General features: G+C 41.3%; 1 pseudogene; it reads left to right on the top strand.

The window, feature by feature from the left end:
- The first annotated feature begins 314 nt into the window (after nucleotides 1–314).
- LOC122737626 lies at nucleotides 315–433 on the top strand (annotated as a pseudogene).
- The last annotated feature ends 17945 nt before the right edge of the window (nucleotides 434–18378 follow it).

Below are 18378 nucleotides of genomic sequence, written 5' to 3'. Positions count from 1 at the left end.
ACCCTATAATCTGAGAGAGAGAGAGAATGAACCTATATTTACTTACATGTAAGCAGGTACCTCCAGAATAAGCTTCTTTATTGGAGAAATTGTTAAGGTTTTGTCCTCAGTATTTAACACCACGTTGACTGACACATAGTTGGCACATGAGAAATAGTTGCCAATTAATTGATATTGAAAGGGCTGGAATAATGAAAACAAATGTTCTGTATTATTACAAAGAATAGAACGAGGAACAGTGAATGAAAGTTACAAGGAGTCAGATTTTAGCCCAAGGTAACGATTAGAACCATTCAACAAGAGAATAGACTACCATCTGTGACCATACCACCCTGAATGCACCCAATTTCATCTGATTTCAGAAGCTAAGCAGGTTCAGGCCTGGTTAGTACTTGGATGGGAGACCACCTGGGAATACTGGGTGCTGTAGGCTTTTAAAAAAGAGAGAGAGGGGCAGCTAGGTGGCTCAGTGGATAAAGCACTGGCCCTGGATTCAGGAAGACCTGAGTTCAAATCCAACCTCACACACTTGACATGTACTTGCTGTGTGACCCTAGGCAGGTCACTTAACCCTCATTGCCGAGAGAGAGAGAGAGAGAGAGAGAGAGAGAGAGAGAGAGAGAGAGAGAGAGAGAGAGAGAGAGAGAGAGAGACTGACTACCTTGTGAAATAAAATATAGCCCATTACATGGGAGATATATCAGAAATGTTTTAGAAGGATCAATCCCTATGCTAAATGAAAAGTTTGACTATTAAATGATCTTTAAAGTTTCTTGTAATTTTGAAATTGTATCATCCTGATACAATAATAACTGTTACTGGAGTCAGGAAGGTTGAGATTCTTCCCTTCTCCCTTAAGGAACTCCTTTCTTCTTTAAACCCATTCATGCTTATGGGATTCAAACATGGCGAGAATCTATATATATTCTCTCCATCCAAATGCACACATAAGAATGCACTAAGGACCTGAATAAGTAATAATAAAGCATAATTACCTCTATGCTTTCCCAGGAGGTAGATACTTTTAAAACATGAAGCATTTTGTGGCACTACTAAATTGGCATTTCACCTTTGCTCTGCATTGTCTAAACTAGTGGTTCATAAAGTATGGTCCAGGGATCCTGAGGGTCCCTGAGAACTTTGCAGGGGCTCAGGTAAAAATTTTTTCCATAATAATATTAGGGTATTTTAATTTCTAATATGCTAAATGTAAATGGCTATAATCCACATGGACAAAAGTTCTTTGGAGGTGAGGTTCTCAATAATTTTTAAGCATGCAAAGGGTCCCGAGATTTTTTTTTTATTTGTTGAGAACTGTTACTCTAAATTATTCCATCTAGGTCCAGGTCTTCTGCAAATCTATCCAGGGGTTGGACTCATCTTCCTGACAGTCATTACCTTTTTCCAGAAACAATAGAGTATATGCCAAGGGTTCCTCCCAAAGTGTAGGCAGACCCAAGAACTCACAAGGTTGCAAACCTTGGAAATATCCACCTCAGCATTACTACTCAGTTACTCAGGAAAGAAAGAAATAGAAGCAGCCAAGGGCCCAATGCACATGTTTATCTAACCCAACACATGTGATTTAGCTCCCACAAGGAGCTATCATTTCTGCTGAGGAAAGTTGGCCCCTCCCCAACTCCTCACAGGAAGTCTGGAAAACAGAGAACTATTTGTCATGCTTGGTGTTAAAAGAAGAGAGAAAGGAGAGGAATGTCAAAGTCATTCCCTTTTTTGAGGTTCACTTTAAGAGTCAGTGGCTCTTGTTGAACAGTAGCCAATAAAATTGCTTCATCACTTCAAGGAGTAAGTCATTCAGTGCTAGCCACACATCCCCAAAAGTTGCTAGGGGAACGTAGCACTTCACGAGATGGTCACTACAGACCCATGTTCATGCCCATGAAGGTTCCCTTGGGTGAAGTCTCCACTACATTATGAAATGAGTGCTAAATTGCATGATATTGAAGGTAATTGCCATACTAGTTCAGGGAAAGGGGAGAGCAATGTAGCCTGGTTTCATGGAAGAGGTACCTGAGCTAGGTAGGATTTAAGTAGAAGTAAGGGAAGAATGAGGGCAAATTAGCTTGGAATTAATATGGAAAAAAGTCAGAGAATGGAATTGGCATGTTTTAGGGGTTGGGAAGGGAACTTAAAAGATCTACCCTAACAGATATGGATTTGATACATTGATAAAAATAGATAACATATCTGAAGCACTTAAAAATTTACAAAGTGGGGGCAGCTAGGTGGTACAGTGGATAGAACACCAGCCCTGGATTCAGGATGTCCTGAGTTCAAATCTGGCCTCAGACACTTGACACTTACTAGCTGTGTGACCCTAGGCAAGTCACTTAACCCCAATTGCCTCACCAAAAAAAAAAAAAATTACAAAGTGTTTTTCTCAAAAGAACACTGTGATATAAGTAGTGCAAGTATTTATTAGATCACTTTTACGTATGAGACTCTGTGACCTCAGACAAGTCATTTAACTACTACTGTTTGCTTCAGTTTCCTCATCTGTAAAAGGAAGATGTTGGACGACCTGACCTCTGAGGTCCATTCTGACTTTGAATTTTATGCTCTTGTGAACTACCAATTATTGTCACATAGCTAGTATCTGTTAATAATAACTAACATTTATATAGTGCTTATTTTCTAGGCACTATGTTAAGGGCTTTATAATTATTATCTCATTTGATCCTCTCAACCCTGGGAAATAGATGCTATTATCTCCATTTTATAGATGGGAAAACTAAGGTAGACAGGGGGTAAAGTGGCTTGTCCAGGAACACAGCTAGTAAGTGTCTGATGCTGGATTTGAACTCAGAATTTCTTGACTCCAGGTCCAATACTCTATCTGCTGTATCATCTAGCTGCCTGCAATGCTCATGTTAGAACCAGCATTAAAACCCAGGGGTCCTGACTCCTAGCCTAGGTCTTTTTCCAATGCACAAACAGAATCGTTCTAATTAAATTAATACAAATATTGACAGTTTGGTAACAAAAGAATGATGGGCTGAAAGCCAAGGTTTTAGCATGATTGGTTAGGCAAGAACATCAAGTATGGTTTAGATATTCTAGAAGAATTACAGTATTTATGACATTTATTTTTGAATTGTGGGATAAGGTAACCTAGCATAGCGGATACAAAGTCAGCCTTGGAGTCAGGAAAACCAGAGTTCAAGCTCTGCCTCTGATACATGCTGGCTTTGTGATCCTAAGCAAATCATTTAATTTCTCAATGATCTGGACAATTCCCCAAAACTATAATTAGTAAATGAGGTGCTGATTTGCATTGATAGAGTGAATTTCCTCATCCAGAGTTCCTTACTTCTGTGAAATTAAAGATTTGGACCCTCCCAAAATTATTTATAATAAGGTTAGATACTATTATTTGTAATATAAAACTCTAATTTCTTGACAAGTAGGTCAATTTCAGAAAAACCTAAAAAGACTTACATGAACTGATGCAAAGTGATATGAGCAGAACCAGGAGAACATTGTAAACAGTTGCAATATTTTACAATTATCAACCATGAATGACAGCTGTTCCCAGAAATACAATGATCTAGGACAATTCCAAAGGGCTCGTGGAAAAAAAAATGCTATCTGCCACCAGAGAAAGAACTGATAGCATCTGAATATAGACCAAAGCATACTATTTTTCTTTCTCCCTTTCTCTGTTTGAGTTTTCTTCCACAAAATGACCAATATTGAAATGTTTTACAGGATAGCATATGTATAACACATTAGATTGTTTACCATTTCAGGGAGGAAGGAGGGTAAAGGAGAAGGGAGGAATGGAATTTGGAACTCAAAACATTAAAAAGACAAAAATGTTAAAATGTGCTTTTATACATAGAGAAAATATTTTTAAAAACCTCTTATTTCTGATTGATTGTTGAAAGGGAATTTAGAAGGTATGATGAATATATATGAAACTCATGGAATGTATGGATCTATGTAGTGAAGACAGACAAGTTCTTAATGTAACCCACATAACTTCTGAGGAACCTTACCCCAACTTTCAGTATGATAATAAATATGAATAGCTAACATTTATATAACACTATGTGCCAGGAACTATATCAAATGTTTTATAAATATCTCATCTTATCCTCACAACCACCCTGAGAAATGGGTATTTTTTATCATCCCCATTTTCAGTTGGGGAAACTGAGGGCAGGGGTTAGGTGACTTGCTCGAGGTCACACAGCTAGCAAGTGTCCAAAATGGGCATTTGAACTCGGGTCTCCCTGACTCCAGGGCCAGCACTAGCTACCTCGAAGATTAATCAGGCCTTGAACCTGGCTAAATCTTTTCCTCAAGGTTCTAGGGGTATTCCTGAGAGGTTTGGGATGATTCTCTAATGTCATTAAGCCCCCACCAATGTGATCCCCCTAATATCAATTGAGAATCATTTAGTCAGCCAACCTTAAGTAGCTTTTAGAAAAGAATGTTTATTTACTAAGGAGGCACAGTAACTATAATTGGTATAAAATATACCCCTCAGAAATCTATGAAACACTGTTCCACAAACACATAGTCTTAAAAAAATGAGTTCAACCTTAAAGATCACACGTGGCAAAGGGGGTAACCCTGGCTCTTAGTTACTAGAAGAAAACTTCCTTAGTATTCTGTATTCTTTTGTGAAGTCATGAATCTGTGTCCATTCTGTCCTTGGCTCCCAATACTAATTGTCATCAGCTATTTCTGGGATGTGACTAAGAAACTGAGAAAAATGGAGAATTGGACCCTTCAAAGCTTATAAGCCCCCACCCCCCTCTGCAAAATGTTGGAGGAAAAAGGATAGAGCAGGACCTTTAGAAAAAGCCAGAGCTAAAGACGATACACCCCCCCCACCCCTCTCCCTAAAGAAGTATTCTTTCATAGAGTTGAATGCTCAGCTGGCTCCAATATTTTGAATGGATCAGTTTCTATCTAGTTTATAATTTGCAGATGACCTCTGGGGAATAGCCAAATGTCCTTGACCAATCCGAATGTAATTCTTGTGCAACTAAATTCTAATTTGAAGGTTGTTTCACACTTGGTCTAAAGCCTAAAATTGATAGATCTATTAAGACACGTTGAGTCTAAAATAGGGTAGGGTGAGGCTGACCCCCACCTTTACACTCTCCCCTTAGTTTTAATATATACTATGTTCAGGAAATCCTCTGGAGTCTGTTTGACAAAGGTCAAATTCTGGGGAGGGTCTATTTTCTTTTTCATGCCTTCCTCAGTGCCTTTACTATAGTCTCAGGAAAAATGTATATGGTACAATTCATACTCCAGTGCAATCATCTGAACTCTTCCATACTTCTAAATGTGATGGGGAGGCGGTTGGCACATGCATAGACCCCATCAGATTACTCAGATGGCAACTCTCCATGAAGAAGCTTCTGGGGAGTTGCTTTCAGGCAAATTGTGATGACATAAAAGATGTGTACTGGAAAAGACTCTGGATGATCACTGGACGTGCTGTAACTGGTTCCAGTTGGCTAACCATGTGAGAGAAACCTCTCTGGATTGGCCAAGTAACCAGAACTGTTGGTTTCTTCAAAAAGACTGGAGTCAACTTTGGTCATGTCTCACTTGAGGAGGAGGAGCTCAATTATTCTTCCTCTCTCAGTGGGCAGTGAGAAGCTACAGTGTAAGGGAAAAGGACTGGGGAACCTCTTCTCCTCTGAGGCCATATGGTTCTAGGGTCTGGATCCTTGGGTTTTCTGTTCCAGGCTCAGGAGTAGAGTCTCCAACTCTATGAGAGTATTCCACAGGAATCCATGAGTCAGAATCCATCCTGGCTGTTATATCTAGTGCAGCATCCATACCCTGAAAAACAAGGACCAAGGCTATTAGGAACAGAGTTAAGTTTTGAACCTATTCTTACTTACAAAAATACCAGTAGTTACATGCTATTACTATCCCCATTTCAAATTTGAGAAAACTGAGGCAGACAGAGGTTAATTGACTTGCCCAGAGTCACACAGCTAGAAAGTGTCTGAAGTCAGATTTTGAACTCTAGTCTTCCTGACTACAGGCCTAGCCTTCTATCTACTTTCCACCTAGCTACCTAATAATAAGGGAAGAACACAGCCATTGAGGTCAGAGCTGTGGCATTAGAAAAGAGACAACCCCCGAGTCCCTCACAGCATCCTGGAACCCCTAGAGGAGATGGAGCAACCTGATCCTGAGGCAAGCAAGGAAAGGGGACCTGAACTAGCATGTTGTATAAATACATGGTGGTATCACCTTACCTTTACATTAATCAGGTCATTGTGCCCCATTCAGACACCTTTACAGCAATGACCAGCTTTCTTTGGAAATCCCACCCATGTAGCAATGGCAATATCACAGGTCATAAAAATAGAGTCAAAAAGGGATCTTAGAGAACAGCCTTTTTTTTCAGGTGAGAAAACTGAGTCACAAGGCTAAGTGACTTCCCCAAAGCCTTAAATGATAAAATGTTACTCTCTTGCCACAAATCATTTCCTGTCTTTCCACCTCATTTATTTTCATTTACTCTATGCTCCATGGCCCCATTTCTGTCCCTCATGCCTTGAATGTTTTCCATCTTCACCTTCACCCCCTAGCTCCCCTCCTTCTGCAAGATGTCTTAACAGATTCCCCCCAATTCTACTTGTCCTCCCACTGAGCTTCCAAACCATTTAAACTACACACACACACACACACATATATATATATATATATATACACCATATATGTACCTAGTTGATCACATGTTCTCCTTCCATTAGGATATAAACTCCTTAAGGACAAGGAACATGTTTTTCCCCCTTTACTTTGTATCTCCAACACTTAGCACATTCCCTGCCATATAGAAGGTGTTTAATAAATGCTTATTGACCATCCTCACAGCCCTTCCTCCCTCTCTGTGACTCCTCTTGTTTCCTTACCCAGCCTGGGACCTCATGATCTACTACTTTCATGTTTCAAACTGTAATCGGTCTTAGCACATGCCCAGATCACCCAAGAGGGAGACACCCATGTGGGAAACAGCAGGGCCCTGCTTTCTAGGAGGAGAAAAACTGTGTCCCCCTTTCACATGTGTGGGAGTAGCCACTTTCCATTAACTGGGTAGCTGGAAGAGGCAGAGTCATTAAAAACTACCAAACCGGAATAGTCTCTTTTTGTTTCTCCAAGAGTCCAGATGGAGGTGAATGTTCTGTTCACCCAAATCATTAAGTACCATCCACTGAACTGGATGTGGGGCAGGGGCCACCTTGCCCCTCTCCCTTTAAGCCATGTGACCCACACAAATGAGATTGGGTTTCAGTCTGTTTCTTCTGTCATTGGTAGCAGTGCAGTCACCCTACCCAGAAGCTTAAGCTGATCGTGACCTTGGAGGCAGGATTCCTGGACAAATATTGCTGCCAGGCCAGCAAAGAAGCCCTGTGGAGCCAGGGTACCATGGGTTGGGGACTTAGAACTTGGTGGGACCATGATATAAAGGACCCAAGTTAAGCTATGAACCCTCCCTCCTTTCCCAGAGACCAAGATGATAAGGGGCAGGAGTTGCCCCTGAGGTGTTGGAGAGGAATATTTGTATGTTTGTTCTTGCTATACCATTGAAATATTCCTTTATGAAAGATAATCTGTTAACCTCAGGACAACTAGCCCTAGAGTACAAAGGACCCCTAAAACTGAGGGAAAACAATCGGTGGAAGCCAATGGCAGAGAGTAAATATCCCCAAACCCCCAGAAGGGTCCCAGAGAACCCTGGAAGAAGGATACAATGGAATACGCTTGGCTTTTAGGCAGTGAGTGGAGGGCCTGAGATCCTAGACTCAGAACAGCAAAACTCCTGGGAGGTCATCTATTCTAAGCTCCTTATTTTACTAATGAAAAAATGGAGGCCCAGGGAGGTTATTAGCGACTTGCCCAAAGAGTGGCACAGCTAAAATTTCAGTCCAAAACCTCTGACTTAAACCCAACACCCCTTCCACAATGCTACACGTTGTCTCTATTACTGCTATAGAACCCCTCATGCCCTGACCTTCGGTTTTCCACACATGAATCTCCAGCCCTAGGTAACCAACCTTCATCCCATATCTCTATTTCTGCTCCAGGGCTGTTGAGCATCACTGGAGAAAACTTGTGAAACTGAGTTGATTTCACCCACTACAATTTCAAAGTACATAACCCCAGCAGGGTCCTCATTACTGCTCACCAATTTTTCTACTGGGTGCTGCTCATCAGTTCCCTTCTCATCACTCCTAGACAGCACTGTTCCAAGACTTCTTTTTTCCCTTCACTCCCAACTTCTCACCCACCCTTAAATCAACTGTGGCTGATTTACCCCCTTACTTCTCCAAGAAGATGAAGGCTTGCCAAAACTCCTTCAATTACCCCCTTACCCATTGTTAGATTATAGGAGGAAGAGAAAGGAAAAAACATTTATAAAATACCTTCTATGTGTCAGGCACTGTGCTAAGTACTTTACAAATATATCATTTGATCCTCACAACAACCTTGCAATAAAGGTGGTGTTATTATCTCCCATTTTACATTTGAGGAAATTGGAGCAAATAGAAGGGCAGCTAGACAATGCAGCTGATAGAGTGTTGTCCCCAGAGTAAGCAAAGACTTCCTTTACAAGTTCAAATCTTACACACAAGCTGTGTGACCTTGGGCAAGTCATTTAACCTCGTTTGCTTCAGCTTCCTCATCCATAAAACGAGGAGGAGAAGGAAATGGTAAACGACACTCCAATATCATTACTAAGAGAATCCTAAATGGGGTCATGAAGAGTTGGACAAGACTGAACAACAACAATTTGGGGCAAAAGGAGGTTTAGATGACTTGTCCTGGAGCACACAGCTGATAAGTGTCTGATACTAGATTTGAACTCAGGTCTTCTGGACTCCTGGCTCAACACTCTATCCACTGTGCCAATTTAACTTACTGCCTAAATTATTAGACCATAGGTTATAGATTTTAGAGTTCCAAAGGATCTTTGAGGTCATCTAACCCAGTCCCTTCACTTTAAAAGATGAGAAAATTGAGGCCTAGAGCAACATTTGAACCCAGGTCCTCCTACTCCAAATGTATAACTGCACCACACCACCACAAATTCTCCCCAAATCACCCATTCTCTTTTTCCCTTCTAGTCACAACCTACCCACTTCACATACACACAAAACAATGCCTCCATCCTTCCTACAAGTTATTTAATCTTTTTTTTTTGCTTTATCAAATACTATCATTTTTTTCTTACTTATCTAGAAAAAAAATCCTCATCTAGAAAATTTTGAGCACATATAGAACACCAAACCTGGAGTCAGGAAGACTTGTCTTTCCAAGATCAAATCTGACCTCAGATACTTACTAGATGTGTGACTATGGACAAGTTACTTCACCCTCTTTGCCTCAGTTTCCTCATTTGTAAAATGAGCTGGAGAAGGAAATGGCAAACCACTCCAGTATCTTTGCCAAGAAAACCCCAAATGGAATCTCAAAGAGTCAGACATGAGGGAAAATGACTCAACAACAACAAGTTAATGGGTGGAGCTATAATTAGAACCGAGGGAAGGGGCTTTGGCCCAGAGTGTCCTTCCTCCTTATTGTAAGTCCTATAACTGTGCTGCAGCTGGCTGACTTCCACTGTGAGACCTTGGACAAATTACTTAATCTCTTATCTCCCTGGGAGATTGAAAGCAATGGACAAGATGAACTCTAAAGTTCATTCCAACTCTGAGATTGTGCAGACCTATATTTTTAGGTAGAAAAGAGGACCTTTCTAGTAACCTTCAAATTATATAATATAGACCAAAGCTTCTTAATCTGTGTGTGGCAACCCCATATATGGTCACATAACTGAATGTGGGGGTCAAGAAAAATTTGGCAACAGTAAAAAAAGTTATGTATATCTATTTTATATACCTCTATAGCCAGGGTAATGAAAACATTTTTCGAGCAAAAAGGGGTAGAGAGTGGAAAAAGTTTAAGAAGCTCTGACACAGACAGCCCCTTACATTACCTTCATAGCAATATATAGTTAGCCATTATTATTATTATTATTATTATTGAAAAATTGACTCACTCCATTTAGTGTTATTGTTCAGTTATATCAAACTCTTTGTGACCCCATTTGGTGTTTTCTTGGCAAAGATATAGAGTGGTTTACAATTTCCTTCTCCAGTTCCTTTTACAGATGAGGAAACTGAGGCAAAAAGGGTGAAGTGACTTGCCCAAGGTCACACAGCCAGTAAGTGTTTGAGGCTAGATTTGAATTCAGGAAGATGAGTCTTCCTGACTACAGGCTCGGCATTCTATCTAGGGTGCCACGTCGGGTAGTACACAGAGATAAGGATTTTTTTTCTACATAAGAAAAAGATATGACAGGATTTGATAGATTGTTTTTTGTTTTTTTGGTTTTTTGGGGATTTGATAGATTTTAAAACAGAGATTCAATGACTCATAGGAAGGATACAAGTTGACCAGAATAACTTGCTTGAATGATATGTGCTCCTCACCTTTAACAGATTCTGGAACTTAGTTCCCTGCTTCTTCCATCCGCAGAGGGTGTAGATGAAATCTGGGCCATTCCCCCAAAATGCCTACCCCAGAAGGCCCACTTGATGAAGTCTCCACAGGATGGAAAGTAAGCAATTACACAGAGTCTCTTTGAAATATATCTTCCCCACCCCCCAGCCATTGTGGCTCCCATTATATATGGCTATATGCTCTCACCTGATGTTCCTCTTCTCTCCCTGATGTTTGTGGAGGGAATTGACAGGAAACACCTGGAATACTGTTTTGATCATCTTCCCCAGGTGAGAACAAGAACCTAGAGGGACCAGAGAAGGATATTGAAGCCTATGATTGAGAGAACAGGTTTGGCAAGGAGGAGAAATACCAAAGGAAGAGTCAGGACTCTAAAGAGTCTTGTGGGCCAGTTAAGTGGTACAGTGGATAGAGTGCTAGAGTTTGCCTCAGTTTCCTCATCTGTAAAATGAGCTAGAGAAGGAAATGTCAAACCACTCCAGTAACCTTTGCCAAGGAAACCCCATATGGGGTCACAAAAAGTCAGACATGCCCAAAACAATGGAACAACATATATATTTTTATTATTTTTATTTGTGGGGCAAAGAGGGTTAAGTGACTTACCCAGGGTCACACAGCTAGTTAGTGTCCAGTGTCTGAGACCAGATTTGAACTCAGGTCCTCCTGAATTCAGGGCCAGTCCTTTACCCACTGTGCCATCTAGCTGCCCCCAAGAAGAACATTAATATTAACTTTGTACCTGAACCCAAATTTCCTTATTCCCACCCAATTCAGGGGTAATTCTTCATGATACCCCTCGAAGAAGCTGGAAACCTGCCTCCCTTTCCACGGAGAAAATAAATAATGGGATCCCAAGTTCAATAGAAAATGATAACCAAGACACTAGCAGTAGAGAAGGAAAGAAGCAGGAGCTACTCTGGAAATGAGAAGTCTAGCTGGAGGTGTTAGACAAGCAGGGATACCCATGGGACACCAGAGAAGGGAGGCAATAGGGCAAAGTGGGAAAAGTCATATTAACTTGGTTTAAACCCCAGCTCTGTTGCTTACTATCTGCATGACTGGGAGTTAGTCACATAACTCTCTAGATCTCTGATCCTCAATCAGTGAAATGAAGGAATTAGAGGTCAGAGGTAGTGATCTCATGTGGCCCTGTAGTCTGCAAAACTCCAGGTGGTACCAGAAGCAGATTAAAATGTAATTGAGAAAGGCAGCTAGGTGGCGCAATGGATAGAGCACTAGCCCTGGAATCAGGAGGACCTGAGTTCAAATCCGACCTCAGGCACTTAACAATTACTAGCTGTGTGACCCTAGGCAAGTCACTTAACCCCAATTGCCTCACCCCCCCCAAAAAAATGTAATTGGGAAACATTTAAAAAATAAAGAAAAATGCAACACTGTTGTTCAGTCATTTCTGACTCTTAGTGATCCCGTGGACCATAGCACGCCAATACTGTCGGTGGGGTTTTCTTGGCAAAGATACTGGAGTAGTTTGCCATTTCCTTCTCCAGTGGATTAAGGCAAACAGAGGTTAAGTGACTTTCCCAGGGTCACACTTAGCTAGTGAGTGTCTGAAGTCAGATTTTAACTCATGTCTTCCTGACTTCAGGCCCTGTGCTGAACCATCTAGCTACCTCTACAATACAACATAGATTGTGTTAATTTGTGGTTTTTCTAAATCAATATGCGGCTTCAGGGATCTGTTTCTACTTGATTTTATACCACTGAGGTGACCTCAAAGGTCCCTCCTATCTCTAAATTTGTGATCTATGATCCTAGGGTGATTTCCCCAAAAGCCCTCAACCCTCACCAACTTTAGTAAGAGAGCTCTCTAGGAGAGAGGGGGCTATCACCTTCTAAGACCACCCACAAGTGCAAATGAAATTGGTCTGATGAAGACAAGCAGCAGACTGGGGTACCCTTCTCACACCAAAATGTATCTCCCTTTAGTTCTAACTTCTCCAGATACTTTTAATGCGAACATACTCCCCGAATGTATACATTATAAGTCTCTAAAACCTCAAAATAGTTCACATTTGCTTGGCTATTTAAAGTCAGTCAATTAATAAGTGTTTCTTAAGTGCCTACTGTGGGCCAGAGGCAGTTAGGTGGCAGAGTGCAGAGCCTGGAGTCAGGAAGACCTAAGTTTAAACTCAGCCTCAGAGGGGGCAGCTAGGTGGAAGCTAGGTGGCACCGTGGATAAAGCACCGGCCCTGGATTCAGGAGGACTTGAGTTCAAATCCGGCCTCAGACATTTGACACTTACTAGTTGTGTGACCCTGGGCAAGTCACTTAACCCCCATTGCCCCACCCCCCAAAAATTCAGCCTCAGACACTAACACTATGACCCTGGGCAAGTCAGTTCACCCTGTTTGCCTCAGTTTCCTCATCTGTAAAATGAGCTGGGGAAGGAAATAGCAAACCATCCCAGTATCCTTGCCAAGAAAACTCTAAATGGGGTCACAAAGAGTCAGACATGACTGAAAAGACTAAACAACAAAAAGTGTGTGCCGGCCACCATACTGTCAGCTCTAAAGAAAAGAAAAAGAAACCAAAAGTCAGTCCCTACCCTTAGGAAGCTCACAGTCTAATAGAGAGATGACATGCAAACAACTACATAAAAACAAGCTCTATGGAAGATAAATGGGAAATGCTTAACCGAGGGAAGACAAGAGAATTAAGAGGGATTGGAGAAAGCTTCCTTTAGATGGTAGGATCTTAGCTGGGATTTGAGAGAATCCAGGGACGCTAGGTGGTGGAGAAGAAGAGACAGAAAATACCGGATGCAGAAGACAGAGCTACATAATGGCTGGAGCCAAGAGATGGAGTGTCTTGTTCAAGGCTTAGGAAGCACTTTCACAAACATTCTCTCACTTGATCCTAGCAACAACTGTGTGAGGCAAGATGTATATCATTATCCCTGTTTTATAGATGGACAAATCAAGGACCAGAGAAAAATTTTTTTTTACTTGTTCAAGGTTTCACAGGCCTTAAAGAATGAGGGAAGCCTAACCAAAACGTGCACCTGAATAGGATAAGGAGCACAGAGGGACAAAGATGTAGAGAAAGATGATGGGGGGGGGGGTCCCCAGAACAAATTGCCTACTTCCTAGTTTTGCTCATGGATAGCCTTTGGAAGGGGGACGGTGGGGGACCCTTGGGTATTATGAGTGCTGATGGTAAGAGGGGAGGTAGATGATTTAGGGAATTGGAATGAATTTTTAAATCCCCCATGGAAACTCAGGGATGCAGGTGTTTCAGATACCAGATCCTTCCCAGGACCCATCCCCACATGTGGCTATGAGCCTTATGTTCCCCCTGGTCCCTGGGGCTGACGCTAAGGCCTTGAGCTCATCTCTAATTTGACTTCTAAAACTTGGGCTGCTTCCAAGTCTTGAATAAGCAAGATATTGATAGCCCTGGCAGAGACAGCTCTGAGAAGAGCCAGGGCAGTGAATGGTTCCCACATCACTTTGCCAATCCACTTCAGACCTAACCTACTTACTTCTCTTCATGCCAATCATGCAAAAACTTCAGGGTGGAAAGGGATAAAGGGAATATTTTCTCTTTTTCTTCTTTTCCTCTTTTTTTGTGAGTCACTATCAAAGGAATACATTCTAAAGAACCACTTTGGGAAGAACTCTGAAGAGAGAGCTGTGTTCATGTGCCAGGAAATAAAAAAACACTTGACGTCTTCATAAACAAAATCATCTAGCTCAGAGTAACTTTTCAGTTATTTCCCATAAATGATTCTTATTGCTGTTCTTCCTTGGATTGATTTATGCCTCATCTGTTCTGCTCAGGTCAGTTCGTTCCAATCCAATTCAAAATTCATTTATCAAAGACTCCTATGCAGCAGGCATGGAGATTCTCAGACAAAAATTAAACAGTCCCTGTCCTCAAGAAACTTACATTCTACTGGCAGGGCGGGGGGGGGGGGGGGGGCGGAGGGAGAACCATGTACACAGAGAAACAAATTAAAAATATTTATAAAATAAAAATAGTTAGGAGTTGTTGTTGTTGTTGTTGTTTTTGGGGGGAGGTGGAGGGGAGAGGAAGGAGCTTCAGGAAAGAGGGAACATTGATTAGCTGAATCAGGAAAGTAAGAGGTGAGTGACACATAAGTTGAGTCTCAGTCAACTTTCAGTTATCCATAAGGGGATTATCCACTTTATGTATTGGTAACAGCACATTTTTCACTTGATTTCTTTCCTTTGTTACCCAGCTTCTCCTTCTCTTTAGTCCATGTGCCCTGGAGAAAGGCCAACTCATTTTAATATTGCTCTCAGCAAAACTTAATTAAGAAGTGAAATTTGGAATGCATTATATATTGGTTGGGTGTGAATGTGTTTCAGCTGCAAAGTCAAATAGAAATGATTTTCTGGATTATGTGCTCGATTACATTCTATTTATTCATTTCACGAGCATTTATTAAGCTACTGTGAGCCAGGCACTCGGGGGGAAAAAAAAAAATCAAACCTCCCCTCAAAGAACTTACATTCTATTGGGTAAAACAACATGTATACAGACAAGTAAATAGGAAATATATACAAGGTCATTTCAGAGGACTGCACAGAGCATCAGCAACTAGGGGATCAAAGACAAGCTTTATGATAGCAGGTGATATTTTTTCCTCCTAGTGCATAGAGGCAAGAGTTGACAACATCCAGCACTTTCTTTCAGTCAGAAATAGCTCTCAGGGGCATAAATTTAAAGGTAGAAACCACCTTAGGGAGTCATCTAGTTCAACTTCCTCATTATGTACACAGGGAAACTAAGGCCCATTGAGTTGCCCAGGGTTGGTTGGGATTTGAACCCATATCTATAGAGAAGTAGGCCTGGAGTCAGAAAGATCTGAGTTACAAGTTACAATTCCTGTAGAATTCGTGCCTCAGTTTACATTCATTCACTAGCTATGTGTACCTTGGCAAGTCACTTAACCCTGTTTGCCTCAGTTTCCACATCCATAAAATGACCTGGAGATGAAAATAGCAAACCACTATAGCATCTCTGCCAAGGAAACCCCATGGACAGTATAGTCCAGAGGATCATGAAGAATCAGACACAACTAACCAACTGAACAACAGCTATTGACTCTAAGTTCCACATCTTCTCCACTACACTATTCTGGAAAGAAAACTGCCCTGGGGGCAGGAGACCTGTGTTCTATTTCCCACTCTAGCATTTACTAGCTGGATGAGCTCTGAGCCCTAATTCCTTTATTTGTTAGGCTGATGATAATATCTTCCTTGTCTTTGGAGGGGAGGGCAGGGGGAGCTAGACAGGTTGATTTCCTTAGTACCTCTCTCGCACAGCGTCATACATATTGATGCTGTGTGTCCTAGGTGATAAGCCCCTAGAGAGGATGGCTTTTGTCACAATAAATCACGAAAATCAGGAGATTACTTGTTGAACCATGAGGATTGGGTTTATGTTGCTTGTGACCATTCTGAATGTGTTTGTGTCATCTATGAGAAAATAGCATCAGTAGGTTTTGTCATCCAAATGCACATACATGCCATGTAAAGTGCTTTGAAGACCCTTCAGATCACAGAATTACAGGGCGCCAAAGGAAGTCACGCAAGCCCCGCTGACTGCTTCCACTACAAATTTGTATTACTTAATCTGAGGTAAAAGGAAATGAAGGGATGAGAGAGCAGCCTCACCCCACCCACCAGAAGTAGAAAAGGGAGACTTCAAGAGAAGTCTGGGAAGAATTAGAGAGGGTTGTTCCTTGAACCTCTAGTTCCTCATCACATTTTACTTTTCTGTTTCCTTGTCTGAACACAAGTCAGTCTAGAGTTTCTGAGAATGAACTGAGAATTCATGAAAGTTCATTTCCAAGAGATAAAGCATTCCAGGGTTCTTTTGTTCAGGCACTAGTCTTGAGAGAGAGGATATTTCTTCAACATTACGTTTCTTGGAGAAGGAAAATGATCACATTGCAACTGAAAGACTATTGTTGGGGTGGAGGGTAGGAAATTGGAGGAGGGGGAAAGGCAGGAGACCTGGACCTTGCCAATCCTCCATTTCTCAACCCTCTGTTGCTTGGATAGTGCAGGCTCCAGGTTAATGAGGACTTTTTGTTCAACGGTACCCAAAGTCCCTTTACTTTCTAGGGGGAGTCCGCTGAGCCGAATGCTTCATGTTTCTCTGTTTTGGGTACCTATGGGCCTTTTGTATCATATATTTTCTCTGATGGGTGAAATAAAGATCTGTCTTCTATCTAATACCCATATTGTATGTAGAATCGCAATTGGGGAATATGGTGACCCACTTTTGGAGAAACCTAGACATAAGCTGTTAGGAGTAGACCTGATATTGGCACCCTTTTATTTTAGTGTTAGCTCAGGTTAGATGCCAGGATAAGATAAGGCACTTGTAAATCATCGAATAGTTAACAAAACAAATCTTTGTTCTAACAAAATGGGGATAGGTAACATTTGGAAGCTTATCTGGTCAGCAGGGCAGAGTGTGGTGACTCATGTGACCTTCAGACATCCGCCAAGTCAGAGGGGCCTAGGTCCCACATGGGTGGAACTGTTTATGCCCTTAAGTGACTAGGAAGCTACCATCAACACAACCAGAGGCAGTGGCATACTGGTAAATGTTTAACAACTGGCTCTCCAAAAAATGTATTCAGGACAAACTTTTAGGTTTAACCTAATGGATTTAATATTTGTGGATTAACGAGGTGGAAATGCTCACGCTGAAAAATTAACAATCAGCTGACTCCAACATACACCTGGTCTAGAGGCCACCATCCAGGGGGGCATAGTTTGAGCCTTGTCCCACCTGGATTTATTATTTTTACCTAATGTGCCTCAGGAAGAAAGTGTTTAGGTTAGGGGGGATCCCTAGTAGTGGTCCTATCACATACCTAAGCTTTCTTTTGGAAATATTCCTATATTAATTCCAGGTGGGCACAATGAGTGAAAGGAAAAAAAAAAGTGATCCCTTTGGATCAGGCCACGCAGAATTGAACCTGGTCTACATCAACGCAGGGATTTTTTGAGGGGGAGGGACTGGGTCACAGATTACATCAATAAAAGTCAAATAGAGAATAGGAGAGGAAGAGGAAAAACCCTCAGGTAGGTTGAGTCTTACTTCCTGAAAGGTAGGTGGGTATTCCTGAAACCTTGAAAAATATATTACATAAATGACCAGCTACTCTGATTCTATCTTAGGTTCTATGAACAACAGCAGTGTCTGCTGAATGATTACCATTGCAATCCAGAACTCCAGTTTCATAAAATGTCTAACCCACCCCCGTAGCTGAGATGATCGTTGGATTTATTTTATAGTCCTCATTTTCTACATTTGCTTTAGCTTCTCTGTCCTACCAGGGCTATATAATTTTTATCTATATATCAATATTGATATCGATAGATATATAAAGTCACATAACCCTGTGTATGTATGTATGTATATATTTCTGTCATACATGCATCTCACACATACATCATCTCAGCTACTATACACACACACACATAATTTTTCCTCCTATATAGGTGTTGGCAATATTTCTCTTAAGTGGAACAACTTTGTAAGTAAATTCTACCAAATTATTCAATTTGTCAAATAAGAGAATATCTGATTTATTTCCTAAGATTTGTTGGTAAGTTATCATCCCTCGATCGTACCACAGTGTAGCATGCGGCTTGCTTGTTTGTTTTTCTACCGCATTCTTAGGTTTGTAAAATGCTGTGTATTGTGATTTGTGGCAGCCCTGAAGCCAAGTGTTCAAGTGTTGTTTCTGACACATACTGACTGTGGAATCCCATTTAACCTCTCCATCAGCCATACAGTTCACTAAAACTGTAAGTCTTAAAGAACATCAGTAGAGGAATTTTCTCA

The sequence above is a fragment of the Dromiciops gliroides genome, chromosome 1, assembly GCF_019393635.1.
Source record: "Dromiciops gliroides isolate mDroGli1 chromosome 1, mDroGli1.pri, whole genome shotgun sequence".
Taxonomy (NCBI): domain Eukaryota; kingdom Metazoa; phylum Chordata; class Mammalia; order Microbiotheria; family Microbiotheriidae; genus Dromiciops; species Dromiciops gliroides.
This window is presented reverse-complemented; position numbering and strand designations above follow the sequence as displayed.